Source organism: Alosa alosa, chromosome 10 (genome assembly GCF_017589495.1).
Source record: "Alosa alosa isolate M-15738 ecotype Scorff River chromosome 10, AALO_Geno_1.1, whole genome shotgun sequence".
Taxonomy (NCBI): Eukaryota; Metazoa; Chordata; class Actinopteri; order Clupeiformes; family Clupeidae; genus Alosa; species Alosa alosa.
Window position 1 is genome coordinate 3,870,224 of NC_063198.1, and position 6,435 is coordinate 3,876,658.

The following is a 6,435-nucleotide window of genomic DNA, read 5'->3' on the forward strand; positions in this document are numbered from 1 at the left end:
CATAATTCAATGATGGGTCATGGCCTAATTAACAATAAAGTTTATGATAAACCCATGCCAGGTTTATTTGCAGTTATATCTTAACACATAACATTAACATTACCCCTTTCTGGCATGTACAGTAAAGCTAACATTATCGTTATCCCACTTACAGATAGTTATTGCAAACTACTACTTATGTATGTCTCTCTAAATGAGTTTTTGTTGACTAATAACCAAAGCGGGAACCACCGTTGTGTTTTCTGCTTATGGATGTCAGGAAAATGTATTTGTATACAAGTAGGCCAATGTCTCGTCATCTTCGTGATGACAAAAAGCCTGCTAATTTGCTACCTTCACTGATGTAACGTTAACGTTAGTCTGAGACTTCGTAATGTTAGCACAGGATAGGTTGAAGGTTAGTGAACGAGTGCAACAGGTTCATTATCATCAACTGATCAAGTTTAGATAAATTACATAACATGATGTGCATATAAAACAAAACGTAAATCCATGTCAGGATTAACAGTCCCTGTTGTTGGTGACATGCTTATCAAATGAGTCACGATTTCATACTTTATGCTTCATGGCTCACGTTAGTTCATATCCTCATCATTTTTTTAGCTGTAAGGCTCACTGTCCAGCTAAATCCCAAATAAGTGCAAGATATGCCAGTCTATGTCAATGAAATCAGTACTCATATAGTATCGTGTTTCCCAGCTTCTAATACAGAAATATGTGAACCATATTTATAACTTTTTGTTAGTGAAAAACTTTGAGACTGTAAGTGAGTAGGCCTATGGCTGTCTATGGGAAACATGAATATATAATTTTTAATGGATCATATATCATTTGAAAGAGCAATTTCTAATCTTTAAACTGAAAGAAACTTACAATTGACACTTTTCATTAGATTTTTAGTTATTCTTGGTTATTTAAAATGTTTCTCAAATTGCCCTTTTCTCTTAGAATTCCCAGGAATCTGAAGCATTGTTGTAGAATTCCACTGGGGTATAGAGGGTTAATAGTGGACACAAAATTGTGATTACCCGATTTTGGCAAAAACGTCGCACAAGACGAATTAATCCATATCTTGTAAATGGCCCGACATGTGTTGGATTGAAATCCAATCCAGATAAAGGGAGCCTCTTTATTGGATAAAGAGTAAATGGGTTAGCGAGTTTGCTAGGCAACTCATATTAAACACGGTGGTATTAAGTGTGCAACCTATTTTTCGCGGTAACGGGAACGTTGACCAGGTCCCAAAAAGCTACGTAGTTTACAGCCCATTTTGTTTGCAGAACATTTCATTCCTTCATTACCAAACAGAATATTAGACAGAACTTGGCGCTGCTGTTTTTGTTTTTGTCACCAAGAGCGTATGAGCGGCTAGAATCCAAAGTGTTAAGCTAACACTAGTCTTGTTTTGTTTTTGAGTAGATGTGTTGATTTGTTTTACATCTACACTCAAGTATTAATAGACTGATAGATAATGAATCCAGGATTCATTTCGCAATGACCTTTTTCAAGTGTTCATAGCATAAGCTCAAGAGAGCATGGTTAAGCCTCTTTTAAGTATGCCTGATCTAACTAGCTGCCGCTAGGGGCGTTTAGATGTCTTTGTCTATGAGCTAACATGAGTACATGATGAAAAGGCTTGACTAAACTTCTTTTGTTTTTTTAAGCAGGAAAATTTTCCTGCAGCCCATTTAAGTTGTCCTCCAGCTCCATGTTGCTGTGTGTTACTTTGAACAGGATTTCAGTTTTAATAACCGCCCATGCACCTCCATAATGAGTGACATGTTTTACCACTATCACTCAGCTACCAGCCTACTGAGTGCACATTGATCATTCAACATCTGATGACACTGATGATTTTTGTGTGTGAGAGAGAGAGAGAGAGAGAGAAAGAGAGAGAGAGATACTGGCTATGACTTTGTTCTAGCTAGGTATTGCTGGTGATATTAGTCGGCGATAATCAGATAAACAGATTCAACCATTACAATTCTTAGTCGGGGACACGCCTAGTGTTAGGATTTAAAACATAATGGTTGTGTCTGCCGTTCGAGTTTTCCAAATTTGAAATATCCCAGTTCCAAGTGGTACTAATATTTCATCTCAAAATGTACCTCAGTTGTAAGGTACAAAAAGTTACTTGGACAAACTTTAAAGCCAGAGATGAAAACGGAGTTTTAGAGAGAGAGAGAGAGGAACAAAGGAACATAAATGTCTTTCTTTATATGGAATCTATAATATAACAAATATCTAATGCTATAGCTCTGTACAAAAGCTATAACACTGTACAGAATAATCTGTACTAAAACTGCTTTCCACAGAAAATGCCAGATGAGGTACTGGTGTATTTGAAGGATACTACATTCAGATCATGTCATGGTATTTTGCCAGGAAAGAATTCATATCATATTCTCATGGAATGAGTTTCATCGGAAGTTGCTTGGTAAAATATTGGCTGATACTCCTTGGAGGACAGTTTGTCCAGGGCAATGCCCTGGGTGGTATCAAATTCCCTGTGGTCAGATGATTGTGCATGAGGGTGACTTAACGGCTGTGTGTTTGTGGAGACAGTCCTCACTATCCCTGGTACTTGGCAGGGCCTTGAGGCCAGCAGGAAATTAAACTTAAAGTGTTGCTTCCGGGGATCACCTCTTAATCCGGAGAGAGGAGCTATGAACAGACACACAAACAGAAAAGGGAATGTGCTGTCAGTGTGTGTGGTTGTGTGTCTGAATATAAACATCCAGACAATGCCCTAAAAATATAGGCAGTTAACAATTTTAGACAATAAATTAATTCAAATTAAATCATAGTTAAACTAAGATAAACTAAGATATCGGTTACACTTTACTTGTCAGTATCGACATAAGAGAGACATGGCACTGTCATGAACATGTCATAAACAAGTCATAAACATTTAACGACATAATGCCTCTGTTATATAGCGACATTCGATTTTTGTCATAACAAATTAGGGTTAGGATTAGGGTTAGAGTTAAGGTTAGGGTTCATGTGTCATGACAGTGTCACGTCACTCTTATGTCGATACTGTCAAGTAAGGTGTTACCAAGATATCTATCAATTCAACAAATAATTTTGACACAAGTCTTTTTAACCTCAAAACAGTCCTTGACCGAACAATATTAACAATATGACTCAATACCATTATACTGTTAAACTCTCTGATTTATGCTATTCATTAATACAGAATACTTAACAAGTTAGCTTAGGCTCAGTCAGTTAAAAGGAGCTAGAGATACTTTGAGAATGGATTGGAGATGAGAGGATGAAAACACAAGAGCTGACAGTTTGGAGAGACTGTAAGTCATCCGCATGTATAAAGGGCCATTGTGCACAGCCCCAGTGCACCCACACTGCACAGCTGGGTTAAAGTGAAAAGTTCACAGTCGGCTCATCCGACTGATCACATCTGACACTTGTATCATGGTGAAGTTGGCCTGAATGCTTTTATTTGGTTGATCATGAGACAGTTTTGATATTGCACCATCTGAAATCATGGTAGACCTGCTTATTTAAGGACTGATGAATAGGATCATTGCAAGGCAAGGCAAATGTAGTTATTTACCACATTTCATACACAGGGATAATTCGATGCACTTAACATAAACAAAAGCAAAAATAGTATATCATAGTAAATAAAACCATAGAGGGGCAGTGATATAAAAAGTAAAGTACATAAAATTAGCCTAGAAATCTAGACGCGCCCTAGCGGCTATTACATTTGCTGCCAGGGCTAGTCTAGCAACTCTCCGTTGGCTTGTGAACTGTAAAAAATTAAACTTCTATCAGGCCAATCAAATCGTGTATAGAGACGTTAGGCGGGCTTAACATAATGATTGATGGCAGAGTTGCAACGGTTTGGCTTGAATTCCCTGCTACTTGAAAACAAAGAAGATGGATGTTGCTGTTGGCGAACAGCGTGACACGAGTTAAGCTTTTAAGTTGGCAAAAGTTTGAACTAGCCAACTAGCTCCACTGGTGGGAAAACGCATTGGACTCATAGCGCTGTCCTATTGCATGCAGAGGGAATTTGAAAGACAACCGATTATCCCGCCCCTCGGACTGAGTACTGCCAATGGTGAGTGCCCAGACCCTACATTTTAATGTGGGTCTGGCTCGTCAGGCTAACATAAAATATATTTAGAATATAATTAAAAGACATACAAGGATACAAGGAAGTTTATTGTCACATGCATATAGTAACTGGAAGTAAGAAATGCAGTGAAATTATGTCTGGTGTCAGCCTATTTGTGCATTAATGAGGGGTAAAAAGTGCAGTAGAAGAGGGGTTTAGTAGATTAAGTGGCAAGGGTTGCATAAAAAAGGTGGGGGAGGATTAGGATTGGATGGGGGGCACCAACAAGGAGCACCCAAGAGCAACATACAAATACTTATTGCATTGCATTACTGTTAATAGTGCATCTGATTAACAGTAATGCATTTGATCAGTTAGCAGAACACTGAGAACAGTTTGGTCTTAATTCTAGATTTGAAACTGACTGCTTCACTATTTAGTTCTGACTGCAGGTTTTACCAACAAATATTTGTCCTGTGACCTGAGAGGTCTAGAAGGTATGCATTACTGAAGCATGTCTGGTAGGGAAATATGGTTCCATCCATGTAGTGATTTATAAACAATTAGTGGTTTGAAGTTCATTCTGAAAGCCAGTGCAGGGACTTAGATTAATATGGTCAGATATCCTAGTTTTCATGAGAAGATCAACTTAAGAAATTTTTTTAAGACCTACAGTTGCTGATGATCACAGAGAAGCTCCTTTCTCGTAGGTATAATTTTAGCCAATTGATAACTATACTTGTGAATCCAACACGTTATGAGATGTTAACCAAAGTCACCAATCTCCAACCACCCTTTTCAGGGTTTTTTTTCCCCGCAGGCCAGCACACTGCAAGAAAGTAGTCCTCACTAATCACCAGGTCCAGAGTACAATGAGGTATGAAGCACTTGATGTTAACCAATGGGAACACATATACCACAGCGCCTTCAGAGTTATATGTGTGGAGCTTCTCTTGTTGGATTTCTTAGTGGATTTGAAGTTAGTATTAGCCCCATTTTCCTTCAGTCTTCCTACAATCTCTTTTTATGATTTTACACTGGATTTCGTTCTGATTGTCAGTGAATGTCTTAAAATTTAATGGAGCAATGTCATCCATTATGTTTTTTATTATTATTATTATTATTAAAATGATCCAGTAACCTCAAACCTCAACCGAGTCTGACAGTTGACCTGAGATCTGAGAAAGTGCTTGCTCAAATAGAGCACTTGTGGGATCAATTATTATTCCCCTTCTTACCATCATAGATATTTTCAGAATGTGTGGGAACGTAGACCAATCAAAAACGTGTAGAATTGATTCGATAAGGCCAATTTGGCAAGGTCGAGGTATGGCCGAGAGAGTGTGTTGGCCACTGTACATTAAGTAGAATGTACCAAGTAGTGCAATTTCCTTGCCATAATTGTTTTCTGATGCAAGTTTAGATCCCCTGACATAATATGAATCAGTATATCCTATATCCTTTTTGATAAGGTACCCTAGTAGGCTAGGCCTATTCTCTATTTCTGTATAGGCTACAAATGTTAGGCTTCCAAATGAAGTCCTTCTTCATTTATGTCCTGGCCTGGCTTAACCTGAAAGCCTACAGGTAAACTGTTTGAATTTACTCATGTTTATGTGTTCCAATTTTGTTTTCTCCATGAAATAGGCCTGTTTGGCAGGCCAGGCCAGGACTTATTTTTTGCTGCATACTTCTTCCCGAGGACGTTCCATTCACAATCATAGCTGTTATGTTGCTGAGGCAGTTGCGCAGATGAGCAGAGTTACATTTAAAGTGAACTTACACATTTTAGATCTTTCGGTTTCTACCATCTTATCCATCACATTTTGCATTTACTCATTAACTCAGTTAATCATCTTGAACTTTAAAGAAGTAGACTTAAACCACAATACTGATCTTTGTGTGGCTTTACTAACACAAATCTTTGTATGGCTTTTTACATAATGGACCAAGTACAATGGCCTATGGCCTGTCTCTTAATAAAAAGCCAGGTCAAGAACAAAAATGGAAAGATTGAAGAATGAAAATGGTTGAAAGGAAATGTCTTTTATGCCATCGCTATGTATCACAACAAACAGGTTTGGGGAGAAGGAAACACCTGAACTGTGCTCAAAAGATTTTTCATGCATGTTAATCAATGCCTCCTACATTTTATTATCAGGCCCTATGTAGTAGAAAGACGCCGTAATACTCAAAGGTCTTCAAAATCTGTTGTATGAATGAGATGTTTTGCATTTCTTACAAACCTTTTTAAAGAGGAGACTACCAAACAGAATTGTCGTCTGCGTCTTTAAAAGCTTACACTGTCGACTCCTCCTCCCACAGTGACACCACTCTTCAGCAAA